This window comes from Onthophagus taurus, chromosome 2 (assembly GCF_036711975.1).
Source record: "Onthophagus taurus isolate NC chromosome 2, IU_Otau_3.0, whole genome shotgun sequence".
Taxonomy (NCBI): Eukaryota; Metazoa; Arthropoda; class Insecta; order Coleoptera; family Scarabaeidae; genus Onthophagus; species Onthophagus taurus.
Window position 1 is genome coordinate 9,342,497 of NC_091967.1, and position 26,047 is coordinate 9,368,543.

Genomic DNA, 26,047 nt, shown 5'->3' on the forward strand with positions numbered 1-26,047 from the left:
AATGACCAACATTTCATGGAGACTGTGAAGTATCTTACACCACAATGTCGCCGAGGGCGCACGAGACATAGGAAGCATCCAGGGAATGAGACACTTGCGAAAGACATCCTCTACTATCTAGGCGTATTTGTAGTCAATATTACCTTTGAATCAAATATCAGACTGAACGTGAATAACACATAGTGTCATCTCTTCGGGCATGGATTAAAATGGTCCACAATGAAACTCTCATGGATGAAAGGCCACATCAGAAATTTGCAGCTTGTGATTCTCGAAGCCCAGTATGGAAGCTTAATCCTCTTAAGGGAAACTCTACAGAAGCGTTCTTTCAAGACTAAACTCACTAAGAAAACAGTCCTAAAGAATAAGAACTAATAAATGACAATATCCCATAAATCCATCAAATCCCAATAACAATATTGCTTTTCAAGTTTTGTTATTGACAGATAGTGCACCCAGCTAATAGATTATGGAGGTTAAATGGAAACAAGTTCATTGAAATTTTGCCTCATAACACACACATTATCAGAGTTATTATCAGAGAATAGAATGTGGAGAATAAAACCAATTTTTTTCTATGATTATCATTAATTAAATTTTTATGTAAATTTTAATTAATTTGCCCACATAACTGATTAAAGCGATATATTCATATTTGTTTACTCTTTTTAAATTATTCAGTTACATCGCATATCATTAACGGTTACAATTTGACATTACAATTGCCGATCGACATTAATTTATTATTATTATTGGTGGTTATTGAAATTTCTGGAAGTAATTACTAGCGATTATCGTGGATGTGGCAGTACCCAGTGAAACAGGCATCAATTTATATTATTTGATGGTGGTGATGTGCTCGTTTTCAAAAATACATTTGTATGCTAATTGTTATGTATACGTTATATTTAATTGATTGCGGAATAAATTCGCGCACACGCAATGGGTCGCATTTGCATCCAATTTAACTCTGGCCCGTTTATTATTTATTTTACGACGCGGTCCCGAACCAATTAAAATAAGTTCAATGTATAACATCAACTTAAAATTATTAACGTAAATTACTTGCTGTTACGGTTTTTATTTATACGGCGAACATAGAATTGCTAAAGTCACCTTAATTGGGATTGGGTTGATTGAAACCGGCATAAATGGACATCGATCGTTTAGTTACAAAACCGATCACTTACGTACTGCCTGGGATGTTGTCGCTTTATTTTACACGTTACGTAATTTATTTATACGTCGCATTTTAGTAATTAACAAGATTTATTACTATGGTGTTTTACCTTATTACTTCAATGATGTAATACATAGATTCAAATAATTTTTTTTATTTAGTTTTTACGTTTTCATTTTTAGAAACACTGTTTTACCGTAACTCTTTCGGTTTTAGAAGTAACATCCGCATAATTAAATCCATAAATATTTTCCAACTAATTATAAAATGGAGGACGTCTAAATATCTAGACTAAATCTAGAACGAGGTCAGATATAATGAAGTAAAATAGGGCGTTTTAATAATATAAAACTGTGATGGAACTTTTACTTTGGTGAGGTCTAAAATATTTTTAGATTGATTATAATTAAGAATTATTAATTTTTATTTGTAATTTGTAAAAACACCCTGTATATTTCGTGTTAACTATTTCGTTCTAGTCGAGCATAAATCGTCTAGTTTAAATTTTACAAATAAAACCCCAAAGGTCGTTATTTAGCGCTGAAACTGTGCGTTTCTTCCCCTTAACACTTGTACTACACCGTTGCTAGTCAACCATTAGCCATAAATCAGCGGATAATTGGATTCTAGAGCGATACGAAAACTTCCAGTACACTAAACGCGGCGTGCTCCTTTCTCTCTCCCTTTTAACCCAATCCTCCGAACCCGTACCGGACGATGTCACTAGATTTATGCGCCTACAAGCATATTCATGACTTTGAAATTCTCCTAACCTCTCCTATCTTTTTATTAACCCCTTTTAAATAAAGTAATTGTTCCGACTAATCCGCTCGTCGGTTGTGGGCAATTAAGTCTCGATTTTTACCCTTTGGACCAGAACCAATTTATATCTTTAATTACTTTGATTAAGAATATTAATAGATCACTTCTTCTTATTAGATGTGTTCAAAGACTAATTTATTCGTTGGATGAGTCGGTTTAAGGTTTCTTTTAAAACATAACGTTTCTCGGGTTTGTAACAGCCTGGAAACATACCTACTCAAAACACCATAAAAAGTTTCTAGTTGCCATTCCGCCTTTAAACTCATTGTTTCTAATATAAAATCCGTTAGATAACGGTACGGATAATATTAATATTCTTGAAACGTTGCCCAGACTGGGCTATACAAGACTGTTTTACTCCGTTCTAGTATTTATGATTAAACGTTTTCGTGGAAAACTGAAGATTTATGTAGTAATATTTTCAAAGGAAGACTTTCAACCTACGCATAACAAATGGTGCAAAATATAATAAATTTTACAAAGGTTCATAAATATTGATTGAAATTGCTTTTTTTTGTATTAAAGTTAAATGTGAACACTAAAATTGAACCATGTTAAATTGAAATATTACTTATTTTCGAATGATTCTAGGTCTTGTGTTAGTGCAAAACTAGAACTAACACTAGACCAAGAACTAGAAACATTCGGATTTAGCCGCACGTCTTTCAAGACGGCTAAACCCGAATGATTCTAGTTCAAGGTCTTGTGTTAGTTCTAGTGATAGTGCTAGTCTAAAACTAAGGATTTAACGTTATAATAAAGTTTATAGTTAAACTGCGTACATGTTTATTTTTATATAATTTCAAACAGTATTAGTTACCTAACAAATAGGAAGTATCCACTAAATACCGGGCGATTGATGCATTTTAATTTAAAATATCTTTACATACAATACATTAGGATTACCGAATTAACTAAAGAAGACCGATTTATCATCCTTTCTTGGTGCGCTTGTTAAATTTCAGGAGATTACGTTATACGGAGAAGGAGTTGAGGTGATTTACAGTGGATTATTTGTCAAACGTTCATGGTAAATAGCGCTTTTAAGTTCTTTCTCCGGTTTAAACCGTGTAAACCATAAAAAGATGAAATAATCGTGGTTTATGGTGCAAGAGAGTTATGTTACTAACTTCATTTACATTTTCATATTATTTACTGTTATGAAAGTTTTACTAAAAGGATCGAATTAACTTAATCTGTAACTAATTTCAACCTAAATAACAATCTCTTTAATCTCTTTAATCGATTTTAAAACTAATTGTTCATTTCATTTTTTTAAGCTCGATGGTAACTCAGTTAGAAAAGGAACAACGTCAATTTGAGTTACAAGCTTTGTGAATATATTCGAAGTGGGTCGAAGCTTTAACAATCTTTTATGAAATTAAGCCAAGGCTGCTTGTGATCGGGAGGCTACATCGATACCATATTGATGAGAAGCTGGTACTTTCCATAATACCTACATATTATGTACATACCATGAAGTTGGAGAGTTGGATAGTTTTCAAGGTGACGTGGCTCAAGTAACTTGAGTTTACTTGTGGCCGAGGTGCCACATAAATGCATAGATACCATGTTGGTGGAAACCTAGATAGTTTTTAAGGCTGTGTGATATAATTAAGGCGAAGCCTCTTGCGGCCGAGGCGCTACATAAATACCATCTCGGTGGAAAGTTGGAAAGCTTTCAAAGACAAATGACTTAATTAAGCAGATGAACTTTTTCTTTTTTTTTGATCAATAATAATTTTGAACAATAAACTGGGAAAACTCAATTGATTTCTTAATAAAAAAAATGTTTTAAATACATAGAAAAAGAGATTAATAAAAGTTGTTCCGATCAACAGCACTTACATTTTCATATTTACTCATACAAAAGGTTTTGCTCCCTCGAAAGATAAAAAAAATAATGGAAGAGACTTATTCAATCAGTTGATTGACAAAGCTTTGGTTTTCTTTTTCTCCCTGCTGTTCTAATTGAAAGTCAACTCAAATCCCTCTCCAGTTAATTCATCTTGACACCCCACTTCTTTCTGTTTCATGCAAATGAAATTGCTTTTTCAAAACCATCACGAAATATAATTTAGGAAGATTTAGAAAAGTAATTTACATATTTATTGGGAAATAAAAGAAACCATTAATAACTATTTTATCTTTCTTGTTAAAAATTTTATTCATTTGTGTGTTAAATAGACGTTTCCTGAGATTTTTTTAATATCTTTTCATTGCGTTTTTACGCCGATGACAGATCGTTTATAGGTTGTAAAATGTTAATAACGCTTCCACGGTACACGGTTATTAAAATCTATTATAATAAGCATCTAATACGCCGTTATGAACAAATCAGCCTTGACATTTAATTACGGTAGCTTTCCGTACAGTTCTTCATTAGCCAACACGGTAAGTAATATAAAGGCAATTTATATTGGGTTCGTGTAAAATGAACAAACGCAATTGAGGTCAATGAGAGATCTTCAAGTAAAAGGCGATGAGCAAATACGATAAATTCGTAAAATTTCTCTTCAGTTTTATTATAGTTACAAAATTTTATTACTTTCTAAAATACCCTAATGATTTAATATGATCAATTTAAATGTCGAAACTATATAATTATACCATTATTTATTACTTTCTTTCTTGTGATTACACAACAAAAAAAAAACATTTTTGATATACTTACATCTCCGGTTTCGGATTAGTTGAACAGAAGAAATACGATCCTTACCTGTAATAAAAAAAGAAATAATTTTTAATATTTCGTTTACAGAACGAATGAGTTGAACGTTTCGAGCGAAATATAAAAGGTATAACTGAAATTAAATTCTCGGAAGCGGGGAACGTTTTACAAGCACTTATGGCCGATGTAGCGACCTACTCTGCTGATATTAATAAAACTAACGCAAAGCCTTCGTGTAAAGGGGGCTCCGTTTCCCAAGAAGAAAACAAGATTGTTAACATTCTGCCGTCTTGAATAACATCCGAAGTAGATTTTCAATTAAGAACGAAACGCGCTCGCGTTCGACAAATTGCTTTCCTCACCTTTTGATCAGCGATTTCCTTAAGGTAAGGTGTCATGTAATCCAAATGACGTGAACTTTTATTTTTATTATAATCCCAGTGCGAAATTACTAAGATTAGCATATTAAATCGACGAGAAGTTATTTTTTTTACATACTTTAGCCGTTCTATTCGACGTTAAGTGGTTACGTAGGTGTAAAGCGAGAAAGAAACTGATAGAAAGTGTGTCAACTTGGGTTTTTGTATTAAGTATCAATCGATCTGTCTAAAGAAATCTCGTTGTGAAACGCTTGTTGTTATCGGTAATAAATTACGAACCATACAACATGGATATTATCTTAATTAGCAATTGATATTTACGATGTGGCTTATTGGTTTCTTAATTGTTTTTGCTTCTTTTTGCAGACTAACTTTAGAATTTACTTAAATATCAAGTCAGAATTAAATTAATACTTTAATCCGCTATTAATTGGCCGTTATTACGAAATCTACCTAAAATGATCTTTTTAAAATATCAAAAAGGTTAATAATATTGATTAGTATTGGATTACGAATATGCGATTAAGTGATTAACTTTGAAATTAATTTGACGTTAATCGAGCTTTATTGAATCGCGTGTTAAGGCCGATTTCATCATCAAGCTGTCATCTTAATGCTATCATGAGCTTTTTCGAACTAAAAAAACGCGGTAACTCTGGTGTTAATTTAACGGTGATTTTATATTGAGCTTGTTTACTCTTTGTTACTAAACTCGACCAGTGTAATAATTTGTGGCTAAAATCGGCTAAAAACATTCGCTGCATTACTTGAAGTATTTGAAAATATTTGCCTGATTGAATCATGTAATATATTCATAATATAAAGAAAAACAAGAAAAAGAAGATGACAAAGATTATAAGTCGTCTACTATGGGATTATATTTTCAACAGGTAATAAAAACGTTTTACGTCCACTATTACAAATTTAGCATCGTTTATTATTGGGAACGTTGCATGTAAGCGAACCCGTGGAAAATTTATGTAATGCCCAGTGTAATTCAAAACAGTGTTGTATTACGAGCGAGTTGGCCGGTACGTAACGCAAGAAACGAGTTTTCTGTGTTATGTAAATTCGTCTTTTACGTCCCCTTTTTATTTCGCATTTATTTCGAGCACACGAGGAGTTTTTGGGGGATGGCGCGCAATTTTTCTATAAGGTGAGTCGCGTATTTTTATATTTTGGGGGCGGTTTTATCGCCATTCTAAAACGAGTTTTCTAAAAAGGGGGATGAAACTTTGGCCGTAACTACTTTTATAATGTACGCGAAAGTCGTAAAATTTCGTTTGGTTTACATTGTCTAATTTAACTTTTAAAACTTTTGTCGAAGCAAAAAGACGAAATTATTTCGAAACAAACGTAATTTCCGTGAACAATGGGAACTCACAATTGAATGTAATTCCGTGCTGAGTTCAGAGCTTTTATGTCCGCGGAATGACGTCCAACTTCGTTGAATTCCTACACTGATTAAAGATATTGTCGGAGCACTTATGCACTCATAGCACCCCCCTCACTTTTCGACCCCTCTCTTTCAACACCGGGTTAGAAACCTCTTCAGATGGTCCCCTCCACTCAACGTAATAACAAACTTCTTCGGTAATACAATTAGGGGATTTCGTATTTAACATTGAGAGTAGTTATGGAAGTTTTTAACTTCGCCCAAGTGTTTTCGGCCCTAATCGCATTAATTGGAACTCGGAGACGATACTTTCATACTTGTCTCGTCTCTTTTACTCATTTAAGGCTCGTAATTAAATCACGTTTGCTTCACGGAACACATACAAAAACCTTAACTAATTTCGTAATTAATCTTTGTTGAAACTTGTTTCTTGGATTCTTCTCTTTTTAAAGACGCGTTATTAAGTTTTCTTCGTATTGTTAACTCGCTAACGTAATAAAGGATTCTAAGAAACATGTGGCTTTTTTATTCTTTTCACATACTCGAACCTTGAATGAAAAAATGTTTGCAACATTAGAAATGCGTCTTCGAAAAATTAAAGTTTAGATTTGTTTAAGAGAAAATCCAACCTCAATAATCCTGGAAATGTTGATGTAGTTTACAGTACTAGTTTACAAAATTACCGAAAAAAAACTTGAACCTCATTAATTGGTAAAGTGTGTTATGCTTTTTGTCAATTTATTTTGAAAAAATAATGGAGTTGAAGCTGTTTCTGCTGTATATATCGGCAATGCAAGCCAAAAAACCGTTGAATTGAGTTTTTAAATCTGCATTCAACAGTTAAAGCGGCATAACCACAGACAAATTTCAATCGCTACAATATTGGTTTAAAGTGCCTATTTGAATAACGCGACGAATTTTTTTTTGTTTCCTGGCAAATGAAGCAAATGTCGTTTATGCCGTTCGAATTTTGTAAACTTTGGCGTTTGGTTTTTCTAATACACTAAATTCTAACGGAAGTAAAATTGACTCTTATTTTTTGTGGCATGGTTTTCTTCTAGCTTTTAACATATTTTGGCCAAGGAGAAAGTAGATAGAAACAGACGCAAGAGAAATACAAAAAACCAACTCAATCCGTGATGTAATGTAAGTATGAAAGCTGATTTACAACATATGCAACGATATGATAAGGGCTTTTGGTATGGCATAATAATCTAATTGGAAAAAATTATTCGCATTAGACGAAGAAATCATATTCCATAACCAATCTATCATCATAACAACTTCCTGTGTTTCTAGAATGTCGAAATTACAATAATTGTTAACCATCTCAATGAGCTTCGATTTTCTTTCTAGATCCATGCCTTTACCTTGACAATGGTGTTTCTGTTTGTATAAGCCATGAGCTACGATTTCCCCGTGGAAATGCACAAACAATGGTCCAAAAATCAAAATTTAAGTTTCTGATAAGTGAATAAATACGTATTCAGTGTCATGTCCTATTCATAACGTTAAAGTTGCGCTAACATTCCGTTTATGGTCAAGTCATTTCGTAAATTTGAGACAAGAATCGTACTAAATGTTTGTTAATTTGATAAAATAAGTTAAGGAAGTTGGAAAAGCAAAGAAGAAAAATTATTCGACGAACTTTCTGTGTACTATTACTCAATAATTTGTATTTCCCAGTTGGTGCTGAATCGTGAAGTAACTGGTAAAAAGCTCCTTATCGAAAATCAACGATTACACTTAAAGTAATGATTGGATGTTTTCATAATTATCAAATTAATTAAAAAAGGAACGACATTTTTAATTTATTCTGTTTAAACGTCAATTAAGATTAAATAAATTAAAATTATCTCGAGAATTTCGTTTTTTCAAACCAAATTAAATTTCTTTTTCTTAAAGTTTTTTTATATTAAGAAATTAGATGTTTCGCACAACATTTAATAAATTCTTTCTAAAATTTTACAATACTCTGGTACTACTTATTATTATTATTGCTGCCGGGCTGAGAGAACTTACAGATTGTAACTGAAGCCCTCCAAAAGTTTAGGACAAATTTAGATCCTTGATGAACCTTAGTATTGCTCCAAGCTCTTTATTAGATTCCTTTATTTCGAAAATTTTGTGTCTTAGGCGATGCATTCACACAGTATATGTTCAGAAGTCTCTGACTCGTCGTTACAAATTAGACAAGTTTGATTCTCAGCTTGTCCAATGTGGAAGAGATGGTATTTAAGGGGCGCATGGCCGGTCAGGAAGCCTGATCTCCTTTGCTGAGGCATAAAACCTCTTTGGTTTTGTTTTGCGACGAAGTTATCATACTCTTCGCTTGTCTGTAACCTGGAAGTTCTTTCCAGCGTAAGGCCTCCCAAACTATTAATGTTGGGGTCCAATAAAGGACGTTTTCATTGCCATCAATGTCTTTGTGTCCTAGAACCCACCGCAGAGTAACATCATCGCTTCTCTGATCAGTGCAGAATCACACGTGTAGACCTAAATTGCCTTTAGGGCAACCCAACTGTTTGTGAAAATATTTATGGTTGCACCTTTCTGTCCTTTTTCTAGGTTCAAACCGGTACTACTTTTTAGGCATTAATTTTAAAGTAGCAGAAGTATACATTACATTACAATTTTTTTCTTTAAATCAAATTAAGATAATTTCAACTTTTTTTATATTAATGAACTCCTCATTAAATAAGTTAAAGTTAATTTCGACGCAGGTGGATAGAAACCATCATTTCCTGTGTTAACCCATAGAAAATATCTACACAGGTGAATGGACGTTGATTAAAATTAATACGTTTATATCGCCTTGAAGTGTCCATTTATTATAACTCGAAGAGAAAACGCTTTCGTACAAAAGGCGATATTCCCGCGCAGTTCCCCCCTCAAATTGAATTTATGACCGATTGTTGATAATTGTGCAATAAAATAAGCAAAAAGAAAAGAGATTTGCTGAGAACGTATTATGCGCTTGAAATAAATATGCAATTAACTGGAATTAATGCAATTGTGGAGGTTCTCACGTAATTGCAATCGAACGCATACTCGGTTTAAAAATATCGCACAACTAATTCTTTTTAATTATTTATCATCTTGAATTCCATACTACCGTGGGTTTTGTTCTTATGGAATGTAAAACGAACGCGTCCTTGACTTCTAATTGCTGTTAATTAAAACGCTTAATAGTGTGATAAACAAGATTCATTGTGATATAGGCGTTTTTAAGTTAACTATTTTTAAACAATTCATTTTCCACTGGAATATTAACACTATATTGAAAATTGATTAAAAATTGTAAGGTACTACAAAGAGTCAATTAACGTGATTGATGATTTTAGTAATAACATCATCTAGAAGAATAATAACATTTAATTTAATGAAAACCGGAGATTAATTAACAGCACAACTAAAATTAATGAACGTGACATACACATATCGAATTGAATGCATTGTTATAATGTGTATTGGGAACGATGCAGCAGCACCGAAATTGTAATAAATAATGGAATATGTATAAAGCGATGCAGTAAAGCTGGTAATTAATTATTTATTTGTAACGTAATTTGATAGAAAATTAATTAATTCCAATAAATACCACGGGTAACGTTATTATTGTTATTACACGAGAGGCCGGATGTTGAAAAATGTTTCTCGACACATTGTAATATTCTCACAATAGGGTACTCGGTTCAACAATAAAAACGAAACACAATAACTCCTGAGCCTCTTAGAAAGAAAAAGAGCGCTCGGATGTAATTGCAGGATCTAAAAAAACTAACTCGGCTTTCCCATGAAAAGAAGTTTTTAAAAGATCGTTATCAAGCTTGCCATCGTAATTACCCAGCACGAAATATATGTATATAGTAATTACTAGATCAAGAATTTTTTTTCGGCAATTAATGAAGGTGGTTTTTATAATCAGGATAAAATCCTGGCAATGTGACACCGCCCCCCTAGTAGTTATGACTCAAAGAGGATCGTAATAAGAAAAAAATACGAAAAAAAAGGAGAAAAAAAGGAGGATATTTAAAAAGACGTTTCAATGGGCACATACATTACGGTTCGTCGCGAAGAACAAGTTGCCATTGTGAACGGTCTTTTGTTTCTCATCAGATCAGGGAGCTGCATAATAATGGGCGAAGACCCGAAGACTCCAACTCGTTCTATAAATTACAAACATCCAACTAACACACACACACACAGATGAACGCACACAGAAAATCTTCACAACATGTACCTGCGAATTCTAGAACTTCTTCGGACAACGCCACGGGTATTTTATCTGAGAACTCGAGATTTAATGGATTCGGCGCACTCACAATTTACAATGTATGTTACTTTTGCAAATATCTTTACTTTTATTTTTGTACTTAATTTTTTTTCCTTTCGTTTATTTTGATACCCGCTCTGACAGTAATGTATGCTGCACATGCGAGATTTTATAATTCCTGTGCCATTGGAGGTTATTTATTTTATCATACGCGCTGTTTTACCCGCATTTGACCATAAATTAAAATATCTACTCATCGCTTTTGCTTATTCGTAATTTAATACTGGCGACAAGATCCTTGATGATAAACGAATGATTGATGAAGAGAACAACGGGCATTAAGTGGTTTTTGCATTCTTAACATTTTCTTTTTATTGTTGTTGATAAATGTGCATGCAATATGTCACTTTTAAAAGCAATTTAAAGTATTTTTACAACATTATTTTTATTTTTTAATCGTTAATGTAGACACTGTAGTTGTGAAGGTCATAAAATGGATGTGTCATAATTAAAAATTTGAAATAATGAAGTTTCAGCACTGCTACGAAGATTGAATATTGACGGAGACAATGTTTAGTTTCATATATTATTCTATAAAAAAAAGAGTCTAATCTCTTGATTTACACACCTCGTATATCACATAGACCCCCATAATCTTTCCGACAACATGGGGGTGGCGTTTTGACCGTTGTTTGCACCGTTTTACCTGCTACATTACATCACACATGATTTAACGGGTTTGACCGGGTTTCGAGGCATTAGCGGCTTCATGTGTGCTGTATGTGTGTATGTATACTCCCCCTTACGATACGATATCGCTGCAGAGTTTTGTAGAGGAAATTACTTCGATTATTGATTACCACCATAATAATAAATTTGTAATTTGTGGGGATATTCGTTTATCTGATGTTGTATCTCATAGCTAAACATAGTGATTCATCTCTAAAAATTCAAAGTATTACCAAATTAAATTCTTTTATGATCTCAAAAAAAATTAATTGTAAATAGATAGTTTCAATTAGAAAAATGTTAATGTTACAGATATAAAAAAATTAATATTTCTTAGGCGATGTAACATTGATTTCTGGCAAGCTTTTTGCAAAGTCCATTTCATTCTTTGCGCTAAAGTCCAAAAATGGTCATAGATCTTCTCTCACTCAGGACATGCCTTCATAACACAACTTACATATTATCCCCATTGAGCAATTTTAGCTTTTTTTCTTTAGTCAGTCATGGTGGGATTGTATCTTTCACTATATTGCTTTCTCACCCTCCATCATTGCCTCTCCTTTTTCACTATAATACTTTAGTGTTTTCTAATCCAAATAAAAGTTGTCCACGCCATCCTTAAATTTAGATACATACTCTTTCCTAAAACCAAGAAGAATTAAAAGTAGTGTTTATTCTCAATTATAAAAACATTGCCGGAAAAGTTAATGGTAGATATAATCTTTCCACTACTTTATTTTTTTTTACAACTTATACAAGATTCTGAAGTTTTTTAAGTGTGAAAAAGTATTGCGTGCTTCTTCGCACGACACTTTTCGTGGAATTTTTAAATTAATAATAATCAAAATAGTAGAAAATTAGTATAACTGCTTCCAACCTTGTAAGAGGCTGCTAAAAGCACATTGATTTTGAAAAATCACTTTCAGTTTTTGAGAAATAAATTTTTGAAGTAATCAACAATTTCCGATTAAATTTTAAAAATTTCTATAAAATCCATTTCGTAGAATATGAGTATGAAAATTTCCCAAAATGTTAATAAAAGTGTCCTCTTTCCAATGAATCAAGACGTTTTGAAAAATAACTTTTAGTTTTTGAGAAAACAATATTTGATAAAATTTTCGATGTTGCAATTTTAATCGATAATTTTCAAAATTCGCTATAAAATTAATTTCTTGAAAAATCCTTGTGGAAATATCACCAATTATTAATTAAAGCATCCTCTTTTTAATACAAAAAGCTGTTTTGAAAAATCACTTTCAGTTTTTGAGAAATAAATTTTTGAAATGATCGAAAATTTTTTCAAATTTTATAATTTTCGCCGATTAAGTTTTAAAAATTCCTATAAAATCGATTTCTTGGAATATGAGTATGAAAATTTCCCAAAATGTTAATAAAAGTGTCCTCTTTCCAATGAACCAACACGTTTTGAAAAATAACTTTTAGTTTTTGAGAAAACAATATTTGATAAAATTTTCGATGTTGCAATTTTAATCGATAATTTTCAAAATTCGCTATAAAATTAATTTCTTGAAGGATCCTTGTGGAAATATCACCAATTATTAATTAAAGCATCCTCTTTTTAATGCAAAAAGCTATTTTGAAAAATCACTTTCAGTTTTTGAGAAATAAATTTTTGAAATGATCGAAAATTTTTTCAAATTTTATAATTTTCGACGATTAAGTTTTAAAAATTCCTATAAAATCGATTTCTTGGAATATGAGTATGAAAATTTCCCAAAATGTTAATAAAAGTGTCCTCTTTCCAATGAACAACACGTTTTGAAAAATAACTTTTAGTTTTTGAGAAAACAATATTTGATAAAATTTTCGATGTTGCAATTTTAATCGATAATTTTCAAAATTCGCTATAAAATTAATTTCTTGAAGGATCCTTGTGGAAATATCACCAATTATTAATTAAAACATCCTCTTTTTAATGCAAAAAGTTGTTTTGAAAAATCACTTTCAGTTTTTGAGAAATAAATTTTTGAAATGATCGAAAATTTTTTCAAATTTTATAATTTTCGCCGATTAAGTTTTAAAAATTCATATAAAATCGATTTCTTGGAATATGAGTATGAAAATTTCCCAAGATGTTAATAAAAGTGTCCTCTTTCCAATGAACCAACCCGTTTTGAAAAATAACTTTTAGCTTTAGAGAAAACAATATATGAAGTTTTGATAACATTTTCGATGTTACAATTTCACAAACAATTAAAAAAGTACTTGAAAATTAGGTTGATCGGATGACGTATTCTAGGGTCAGCCGTTTCAGTCATTTGGATTAATTTTAAGAGGTAATTTTACTCTTACCTCTGAACCAAACAGAAAGAAAGCACCAAACATTGAGATAAAAAATGAGGAAAAATATTTAACTAAATTTTAACCACAGTTGATGAAGTTCATGAACTTTGTAGTGTGACTAAGAAGATTCCTAATTAAACATCTTAGAACAAAATGAAATCACCAATATAATTGGAATAACTAAATTAATTGAAGCTTATGATTTGCCGATTCATTCTAAATCCTTCTTTTAGGATTAAAGTGGTATTTTGTTGCATAATTAGCAATTTTTCGGTTGATTAACTTTTATTAAGTACATTAATAATTTAATGGAAGTATTTATTAATTTAAAATAGTTAATGTTGCTGGAAAAAAATATATCTAGGTAAACTACTTAAATTAATCCTTATCATTTAATTAAAATCCGGATTTCACTATTTACAAACCTACACTAATTACAAGGATAAATAGCTTTACTTTCCAACCTGTTTTCAATGGAGAGATTTCAATTTATTATGGAACTCATGTCCCAACAACTCCCCACTAAACCTTAAAAAAAACAGAGAAAAGAAATCTCTGTGTTCTGATTAATGCGTAAGTCAAACAGCTGCCATGAAAAGTTTTCTTAGTACACACACATACGTCGGGACCAGACAGAATCGTGCAGTAATAGTATAGTTTTTAAGATGAGTCTTCTCTTCGTGCTGTTAGAATCCCACCACTCCTCTCACAACTTCTTCTTCTTCGTCTTTCCATCTTGTTTGATATTCTCGTTTGACCGGATTCCTAAAGAACCAAGGTCATAGATCGACTTTTAAATTTAACTATGTATTTAATTTTCCCATTGTTTAGATTTTTAGATTATGAACCAACAAAAGGTGTAAAAATGCGAAATAAGATAAGTTACTTATAACACATTAAAAAAATTTACATTGTACTTGTAGCAAATTGCATATTTATAATTCTTGCATTGTAACTGTACCGTGAAGTAAGTATATCTTTTCATTTCATGGTCCGTTGCTCCATTTGGTATGCTTCCGTTTTTCAGGTCAAGAGGAAAAAAAACAATAGCTGCGGGACTTAATCCGGTAGTAATAATAGGATGTATTAAAATTATTTGATTGATGACCTCTGCTAATGATTCAGTCTAGATGTGATGAATGACTTTTCCTTCAGTAACACTTGACTATTACGTGAAATTAATTGGGTATGTAAATTATTCAAATGGAGGTCTGATCGAACGAGCCCGATTACAACCTAAGAACGTTCTTTTCGCGTGTACATACACAACACCAATTTACGAAAGATGTTATGTGGGAAAAGACCAAAAAATAAGTACAAAATTATTATGTAATTTTTTTATTTTTAATGAAATCGAATTTACTTGCAAATAGATGTTCTCCACTTAAGGATGCGCACGTCGTACATCATTTCGGACAGATGTTTCAATTACTCACGTGTACAAAAATACACGCGATGATTCAACTCGATGCGAACGAATTTATCGTATTTTTCACATATTTTTTTTGTTACGTAGCGCGAATTCGAATTTATTATTGTTTATTATTCTAGAAAAAAAAGATATTAATTTCTAACGCCGAGGTCGTTTCTTTGTTATTACGAAACCACTAATTTTAACGTTCACGTAAACAACCGTATATTCGAATATAAGCCATTCTTCATGTTATGAACGCCGCTTGAATTATTACCACTAATTATTTAGTATGTCAGAAAATGAATTGCCTTGATAAACGACCAACTTCGTTTGTTGTAAATGACAGGATCCATTAAAAATCTTATTACTAGGTCTTTTTCCATTTTAAAATAATTATAATTTTTCATTCAATTTAAATAACTTTTAGCGTTTCTTGATTTATTAACCACTATAAATCATTAACTTCGTAACTAATATAATATATAGTAATAGTATAACAAATAATTAAAGTTCTAAATCAAATTTAATCAAAGCGTTTCATATTAATATCATATATTTACTTAGTTATGTGCTGAATATTGAAATGTCATCACAGAAACCCAAGCCTAAATTCACATATACAGGAAATTAAGTTAGTGCCATAGCCGCCAGTAATAATGCACATTCTAACACAAATAGCAAATTACCCATACCATTTCGGTTATGACGCGTGCTCGAGCTCATTTTAATAATGTCATAGTCGATTAACCATTCTGGTTCGTTCGAAACCTGCTAATTTAAACTGCGCACGTCAATATTTAGAAAGGTTTAGGTATAGAGTTTGCGAATTTGCCCTACCATTCTACGTGATAAAATGTTACTTTCATAAGAAGCAAGCAGCTGATCAAACAACGAACTCTAAAACACACGTCCGCCTATTCGTAGATCAATCATTAAATGTAATTTCAATCAAGCCATCAACGAAACGGTCGAGTTGTCTGGTGAGATGTAGAAGAACAGGTAGAGGAATGCCGAGGTCATAGGTGGTTGTGTAGTACAATGTTCGGTTCGGGGGGGGCCTGCGCGTTCTCTGGGGGTCATGGACCTTTCAGACGTTTAACAAAAAAAGTGTATACATTCAAACGTAGCCACAACAGAACCAATAAGAGTAAAACTTTATTACTCTCTCACATCCACCGGCACAAAGAAACGCTCACACGAACACGTCACGCGGACTTAAAAAACGAGTTGTAGGAAACAAAGGTCCAGGACTTCGCGAGGTGTATTTAGAAAAGAAACGCCGTGCGTTGATTCATCGAGGGTAAACTAGTTAAAGTCAGGTAAAAAAGCGTTTAATTTATTTCGAACGTGGTTATTTATCTACATCACCTATCTATAGGGGAAGGCAAATTGACGATTTTATATGCCAAACAGAGCGCGCGCCTCGTCAATTGACGACGTGTCTAGAGTACTGATCTTATATGGGGTACTTGTTGGTCGACATTTGAGGAACTTCGATAATGCAGTAGTAGATGGTGATGTGTCTAACTTCAACTTGATCAAGTTATTTATTTTACTCCTATATGGAGTTGAAACTACCTGTTATCTAATTACAATTGTTCCAAATCTTATAAAAAGAGGCTCGTCAATTTTATTAATCCTAATTAGTTACTGGAATAAAGCAAAAGTTCGTACATAAAATATTCATTGCAACTTTTATTGATAATTCGTCATAAACCATAAAGAAACATTTTATATTCCATAGTGTTCAGAGCAGTATCAATAGAAGTTGTGATAATTTGAAGTCTTCTGAACATTAAGGAAATGCTACAAAAATACTCTAATAATTGCAATTAAAGGAGATACAACTCTTGCAACCCTTTGTAAACAGCAACAATGTCAATAAAAGTAATTTCTCTATAAATCTGAAGCGAAAAGTATATAGAAGTGTAACAAAAGCATGTACAAACAAGCTCTTAACAACTCAAAGAGCTTAGGAACGATGCTACTACGCGATAAAATAAGAAATGAAAACATCAGGAGAGAAACAAAGGTTACTGATATAACTGAAGAAGTGGCTAAGATGAAATGACTGGTTACTGGGCATGTGACCAGGCTTGCTAGTGACAAGTAGGCATATTGAGGTAACAACCTTGGAATGGTGAATGAGTTAGATATCTAGGCTCCATTACAACTCAAAGTAACAATATCAGTATTTGCGCTGGGCAAACTACAACGGTCCAAACTTTTAACAAGAAGCTGTAAAGAAAGGCTGTAATTTTGATTTTAAGGATACGAATGATATATGGGTCAGAATTTGATATAAATCTGGGAGGATGAAGACAATTAATGGACTACAAGATAAGGGAACTGCAGGAAGTATCAGAACTATCAATGTAGATTAAAGCCTAGAAGCTGAAGACACTTGTGGAGAATAACCAAGAGAGAAAATTTGCCCAAAATCGAGACGAATGGAAGCATGTTGTTGAAGATACCAAGGCTCAGAGTGTGCAAAGGCTAACTTTGATTCTACAGTACACAGAGTCTGCAAAATTTAAGTTTATACAGTTTTGGTGTAAAGTGACTTTTGAAGTGAATTTTAATAGTTCCACGTATAAATTATTCTCAGGTTATATATTCCTTTTTATATATACTTAAATTTATATTTTAGTTTAAATTAGGTAGAACAAACAAAGAAAAATTAATAATTAATTTTTGGAAACCTTTATTTAAATTTCAAAATGAAATAAAGTGAGTTGTTTGCTAATACGTATACGTATATGTATGTTCAAAAATTAGTTTCACAATTTCAATTAATTTCCCATCCCACGAAATATTGTTAAAAGGCATTTAAAATTAAATTCGAGGCCTTTGATCATGTTAAACTGGACTCGGAATTATGCAGATAAATTGCCATCGATTCAATGGCAAATATTAGTTTCACTATAATGGACTGCATTAAATTATAATTTTATAGAGGTCCGGATTAGAACAAACACGTGAAATATAATGACGGAGTTCGTTAATACATTTATGGGACGAACCATATAAATAGGTTTAATTGTTTACACGATGTCCCAAAGGGTTGGTTTAATTCTAAAAATCACCTTTGAATAAAAGCACACAAAATTATACATAATAGGGAATTATTGCGGTAGTATTGCAAATGTAACAATTTAAAATTTATATTAATCGCCCTTTCAACCGCGTAATTCGATTTTATTGCATTTATAATAATATGAAAGCCTGGAATAAACGAATATATAGAAATTCATTCGATTCAAATCTAAAATTTAATGGTGATTAAAATGCAATGTTATTAATTTAATTTAGTAAAATCCGTTTTTGTAATCGTCGAAACGATCTATTAGTACGTACAAATTCGTGTTTATTATCATAGTTGAAGATCTAAATTAGAAATGTAGGTGTGAGTGATGTATAAGACCTTGTAAGACTGATTGCTTGCCTTTTTTAGCGGTGTTTATTCGATTTCGATTGATGAGAAACGTACTCGTTCAACTAAAACAAATAGTCCATCTCTTCGATCCGAAGAACAAACGATAACGACGTTATTGATGTTCGGATTTATTTGAGTAATTATTCTTAAACTTAGAAGGGGGTAAATCGGAATTATCGAAAATGATTGATGATACAACCAAGAGGATCGTATAATTATATAAAACAAAAACGAAAAGCAATAAAATAAAAAATATACAATAAAGCCAGTTTATATTCCTTTTTCTCTCTTCATTCTTGAGATGTCTACACGATCGCGGGTCAACGGTCAGTTAAATTATTATTTTCCCATAAAGTCGGGAATGCATACTTGATAAAAATCTAATTTCACATGTAATCCCGGTCACGATTATGCGAATTACATTAATTTTCAAGTTATAATAATATTCGTCGTCTTAAGTTATCTTATTGTTTTCTTGTAATTGAACTTATGGACACGACTTTCTTCGTTATAAAAGAGGCCGAAGGGGTCAAACGGACTGACTTTCTAATCTGGAAATCCGAAATAATTAATATTCTCGCGCCAAGTCCGGGATTAACTGAGCGGAAACGACAATCTTGATCCACGAAGAATGCTTCGTATGTCATTAAGTGGAGGGTCGAAACGATAATAGTTTTCTATATTTGGGATTAATGGGCGGTAATAATATGCCCATCTTCTACAAGGGTCTTCCCTTGTATACCTGAATTATTAAATTGTTTCCCATCGAATGAATATTATTCGTCGTATCGGATCGCATCGTTTAAATGTAATTAAATTTTTTTTAATAAGCTAAATTCAATTACTTTTATTAAAATTTTATGATTAAAACTTAATGACTTGATTGGTATGTTGGAGAATCGCCAGAGAAAGTTTAATTCTATGTAGAAATTTATGTTTATTTTTTTAGTTAATTTTTATTTTTAATCGTAATGGAAAATTTCTAAACGTATATGTAAATTTCGTGGACTTTCACACGTGGTTCGTTCTATTTGAATAAAAATAGGCCATAATTGAAAGTGTCAAATATCGCATACAATGGCCGTTTATTTTAATTGGTTAGGTCAATAGGAAAGTTTTTATCATGTAATCCTTGAAATAGTTCTTTTTCTAAATTCGTAAATAAAAACATTTCGTGTCATTGGTGTTAAATTTTATTAGTCTTGCTTTGAAAACTTTGTACGTAAATCGAAATGGTGGAATTAAAGAACTAAAGAAACAGTTTAAAATACCGCTTGATAATTTGAAAATTTAACTGGCGGTAATAATAACTAGGAACACAAAAGAACCTCGATCTATACGATTATTTGCTTTGAACTTGCAGAGCTATAACGGATAGTGTTGGTACAGTTTTAGAGAAACGTTTGAAACTATGGCAGGAAACACCAAATTAAACAACGTTTAGATATTTACAAAGCTGTTTAACGGATTCAACTAACGGGCATTCAAATATCTAATGGTAACTTTTATATTCTGCCAATATTGTATGCCAAATATTATATTTCGATAATAAATCACACATTTCTAACTTAATATTATTATATAAAGAAGAAGCATTTTGTTAGGATGTGCAAAAACGGACACAGGACACAATTCTGCAGCGTGCAAGTTTGAACATACCCAGCATTGCCAACCCTAATGTTAACAACTTGAAAAAGTAACAAATTCATGCAATTTTTGTATTTTTCTCAATATTGACGCATCTAAGACCAAAAGTGCAAGAGAGCAATATTGTTAGGAATAAAATTTGCTACAACTTTCGTTCCAAGAGTATTTTCGTAAAATGCTCCGTTTCCCAAATGTTACCATAACAACCTTAAAAGGCAACAAATACATCCAATATTCATATTTTTATATTTTTTTCAATATTGACGCATCTAAGACCAAAAGTGCAAGAGAGCAATATTGTTAAGAATAAAATTTGCTACAACTTTCGTTCCAAAATTTTTTTCATAAAATGCTTCGTTTCCCAAATGTTACCATAACAACCTCAAAAGGCAACAAATACATCCAATATTCATATTTTTATATTTTTTTCAATATTGACGCATCTAAGACCAAAAGTGCAAGAGAGCAATATTGTTAGGAATAAAATTTGCTACAACTTTCGTTCCAAGAGTATTTTCGTAAAATGCTCCGTTTCCCAAATGTTACCATAACAACCTTAAAAGGCAACAAATATATCCAATATTCATATTTTTATATTTTTTTCAATATTGACGCATCTAAGACCAAAAGTGCAAGAGAGCAATATTATTAAGAATAAAATTTGCTACAACTTTCGTTCCAAAATTTTTTTCATAAAATGCTTCGTTTCCCAAATGTTACCATAACAACCTCAAAAGGCAACACATTCATCCAATATTTATATTTTTGTATTTTTCTCAATATTGATGCATCTAAGAGCAAAAGTGCAAGAAAGCAACATTGATAAGAATAAAATTTGCTACAAATTTAGTTCCAAAATTTTTTTTGTAAAATGCTCCGTTTCCCAAATGTTACCATGACCAACCTCAAAAGACAACAAATTCATCCAATATTCATATTTTTGTATTTTTCTCAATAATGACGCATCTAAGAGCAAAAGTGCAAGAGAGCAATATTATTAGGAATAAAATTTGTTACAACTTTTGTTCTAAAAGTTTTTTTATAGCATGCTCCGATTCCCGGGTGGTCACCATTAACAACTTATAAAACAACGAAATTCATCAGATTTTCATATTTGATGAATCTGCCATCTTGAATTTCTCTTTAAGATATAAAAGTTAATTTCGATTATCTCTTTTGAATCGTTAATTACTATGCCAACCAAACAAAGTTAAAAAAAAATCTGCATGGCATCTGTTGTCATTCTTCACTCTCCTTCCGTTCTTATAGGACTTATAATAACCACATCGTGACTGTGGCATTTTTTTTATAGTGGCTTTAATTACGATCGATTGCGTAATCGAACGGATTAATTTGTAATATATCAGGGATGACCATCTTGCGATATATTAAAATTAAAACGATTAATCACGTCCCATTGACGATATGAGACCATCTGTTTCGCTTTTATTATTAAATTCCGGTGATTTAACATTCTTCACGGGGACCGGGAAGAAAACAAACACGAAAGAAAAAAAAAACCCGCGAAAGTAAACAAAAACGCGCCCTTTTGTTCCGCACGCCTGATCCAATATTTATTCACCTAAGTAGTGTGTTGTAATGGTATATTGATTATTGTGGTCGTTCTAAAAGGGATCTTCTCTCGGTTATTGCTGAGGCGAACACTTCAAAGGGATAGGATAAGTTATTAATATTATACACAGCACACACTGCGCGCGTGCGAAGTTTTGAGTGTCTCTTATTTGCAAGTTTACAACTTGTTTGTTCATTGTTTGAAATAAATTTTCAATGAAGTTAATATAGACAATAAAGATTTCAACAATAAAATTAACTGCAAATAACTTTCTATACAACAACAACATATAATAAAGTCTATATTAACGTTAATTTAATTTTAAGTAGGCCAATTCAATTTGTTAGATAACAGTTGTTTTAGTACAAACAATAAGATATTTTTATTTTTATGAGATTTAATTTTACAAGAAGACAAGGTGGCGTGTTCATTCGTTCATAATTCACGTATATAATTAAAGTTGAAATTAATTGTATTCGAGTTGTTCTGCATAATGGTTACGTTTGCATACAGTTTGCCGTCCGGCGTTCGTTCTGAACTTGTATAATGGAGTTAGCGGCGCAATTTACGTTTATAAATAGGGCAAAATGTCGTTATTTATTACTGTTAAGAAAAAAAAGGCGGTAAAAGGGCATTGTTGGTGGGGGCGGGTTATTAGGTAGGGTGCGGTGAGTTGCGGGCATGTATTTATTACCCTTCGTGTCCGCAGTTGTTTGAATATATTTTCTGTGTAATACCGTTGCGCTGGATTAGTATGTTAATAAGTTGAAAAAGATTGTTATCGCAAATAGTTATTTTGTATACATATGATATTGTATACTTTATTTTTATTATTTTTATAACTAAGTTGTGTACTGCAGTGATAATTTATTTAAATACCTCTATTAATCATTTTTATTTATAGTGATTTTAAATTAATTTTATTATGAGTGATAAATTTGCTATTCTGGGAATTGTTACTATAGCCACAATCAAGCTTAAAGCCATCTCTAATTTTCTAAGGACTGGATATAATTCATACATAAATCAATATGAATATCATAAATATTTATTTTTGTAATTCGCGACGGTAATGAAAGCTATTACAGTACTCAAACGGGTGCTGTAATTACACTCTTTACAGCATCCGATGCTGTAATGAGATTTTAGTAACATTTTATGGAATCAGTTCAAGTTGGTGACATTGGGTCATTAATTTTTCTAGTTGTCAATGTGACAGTGTTTGTCTATGGATGTTTAAACACGTTCTTAACATCGAATACAAGGTCCACAATGATGAGGACATTGAACATTGAGCAATTTCTCTTATTTTAGGAGGTGTACATGAAACATTTTTATCAGGTGAATACGTTTTGTGTTTTGACAGTTTCTATTTGTCATTTAAATTTCTATTTTCAAGTGTTACGTTGTTACCAACTGCTACATACCTATTTCCCTACATTGTCAAAATTTATTTTATTTTTGAGAAAAAAAAAGGATAAAAACGCGAATTACAAAAAATAGCATAAAAAACACGTTTCATAAAACTTAAAGCACTCATTCATTAAAAAACTCGTGGCTTCGCCACTCGTTTTTCAACTTGAATTCGTGCGTTTCAAGCGTGTCTTACGAAACTTATTTTTTAATATACTATTACATTTAATTCGATCCAAAAAAAAAGTCAAATTCATAAATCAACATTTTGGAATTGAATCAAAAGTAAGATAAAACATCGACAACTACCAGAAATCATTTCGAAACTTATTATTTTATAGTTAATTTTCGTATTATTGCTTTCGATGTCGTAAACTTATATAAAAACCCCATAAAAGCAGTTCGCAGTGTTGGGGACGCCTTGATTGCTAAAGTTTCAAGCATAATTTGAAAATATAATCATTATGAAATGAAATAAAATGTTATTATAACTTTGAACAATTCTGAAAAAGCTTCAAAAAGTTGCCATACATTTTTTTGACGTTAATTGAGGTTGGTATTGTGATTATTTGTTTATTCTGATGATTTCATAGGATTCCTTACGAAATTAAAGCCGGAACGTTTGATTAGAAAAATGGCTAAGGAGCAAATTTCGAAGCTAGCCGCCTAATTCGTCGGATCTCAACCCAATGGATTACTACATTTAGTCCATTTTAAAGCAAAAAATCTCAGAAACACGAAGAGGGGTTCAAAACGGTCTTGGTGCGCTCCTGGGACGAGATTACGGTAGAAGGTTTGAATTCACTGTAGTATCACGTTCTACCTGACTTATGTTCTACAGCGAGAGCTATTTGCTTATCTTGTTTATCTCTTGTAGATTGGGTACGCATTTAGTATTTTAACTGATTATCTAAAATAACGCTCTAAATTGCAGCGCCTTGCTCACAAGTGATTTCGGCTGTTGTATATAAATTTATTCTAAAAACAATAACACTCATTATATTTTGAATTCTTAAAGGATTAGATATATATAATCGATTTTAAAACAGGTTAGATCATATACATAGGTTAACTGTATTTTAAGTTTGATTGTTTCCATTGCAGCGTCTCGGCCACAAAACGACCTCTGTTATTATAAATCATTCGTCATATCAATCTCAACAAAGATAAAAGCTTACAGTTTCAATATACAATAGTAGCTGTTTGAAAGTTTGGCTGTCTTTGGAAGAGATATTTGAGATATGTGGGTGGAATACCGATTTTTCATCGTTATTTATCTTGCCTTTAATTAACCGGCGAGACGATAGCAACAAACCGCTCAGCAACAAACTTTTTCCTTTATATTTCCACCTACTTGTAGGGCCCATATCTTTGTTATCTAGAAAGATAGCGAAACACTAAGCACACGGTTGGAAAGCTTGGCCTTTTCTCTATCTTAAACCGAGTCCGCCGATATGTTGATAATAGGAGCAAGAAAAAATAAGAAACGTCGCGCTGCATTCAATTTACCTCAAAATTACCAAACTTCACGGCCTTGTGCAGCCGTTACCAGATGGAAATTCAATAAATGGTTTACATATTCGGAAAGAGCTGACCTTGGACTATCTTATTCCGAGTTTTCGTCCATCACTATCTGTCGGCGTCTGTAAAAAAAACGCTCCTGAAAAAGAGCCTGCAGTTGGCAACAAACTTTACCTTTGTATTTCCATCTACTTTTCGGACGGATATCTTTGTTTTTCGCTATCTTTCTATATAACGAAGATATGGGCCCTAGAAGTAGGTGGAAATATAAAGGAAAAAGTTTGTTGCTATCGTCTCGCCGGTCTTTAATTATTCGTTTTCCATAAGACGATTTTCCGCAGAGGACAAAACAACTCGAAATCTCGTCATCCTTTTTATTAATATCTTTATTCCACGAACTTGACTTCTACAACATCATTATTCGCCAAACAATAATTTATTCTCATTCGCTGCCGCTGTGGTTTTCCGCCATCAAACGGACTGTATATTTGGGGTAAAAAAAATGTTGATGTAAAAACTTAACCTCTTTATGAGAATATCTGTAGTCCATTTATCGCCGCAGTTTTTTACGAGTTTTATTTTAGGTGATATTTTTCGGTTTAGGATTTTCGTTAAACTTTAAAGCGTGTATGAAAGGTAGATACTTAAAGTGATAATTGGGGGAATTCTGTAAAAATTTTCAAGAAAACGATTTTTGACAATTTAGCTTTAAGAGCATAAAGTAACTGAGAAGCATTTAAAACGCAAGCTATTGGAAGTAATCGATATCTGTCTATCGGGAGCAATTTAGACCAAAAATAAACACTCCGTAATCTTTTAACACTCTGTAGAAGTATATTGTAAAACACTAACATGATGCAATGCTGTTTTCGTTCTTCTGAGTCATCTTCAGGCAACAAACAAAAAAATTAACATCGCAATTAATTTTAAAAATCATGACTAAACAATTATTTTGTAATTAGCTATACTAATATTTCATAGAGAACTAAGTTTTATAAAAAAATATTTGTAAATGGTAAACTGAAATGAATAGCCGTATATATTTTATTCAAAAATGTGTAAATATTCCTATTGTAAAAAAATTAACAAAAATTTATATTTCAACCTATATAAATATTCATAAATATTTATAATAATCCGTAAAATTGAAATTGTTATTTTTCGCAATTTTAAATATTTTTATGTAATGAACAAACAATTTACTACCGTCATTTTAAATAATAAATATTCATTTCGGAAATATTTTAAAAACACCATCCGGAATTTAAATATTTTAAAGCCCTTG

General features: G+C 31.8%; 1 protein-coding gene across 4 annotated transcripts in view; it reads right to left on the bottom strand.

Moving 5' to 3' along the window:
- The window catches only part of LOC111427293 (TOX high mobility group box family member 4-like), a 103,873-nt gene that overhangs the window by 53,816 nt on the left and 24,010 nt on the right, over positions 1–26,047 (bottom strand). The window contains exon 2 of one of the 4 annotated variants that reach the window (XM_071194125.1): positions 4,677–4,721. The exons of the other annotated variants lie outside the window; for them this stretch is intronic. The gene's annotated coding sequence lies outside the window, so the exon portion shown is untranslated. The remainder of the gene's footprint in view (positions 1–4,676; positions 4,722–26,047) is intronic. 4 annotated transcript variants of the gene reach the window in all.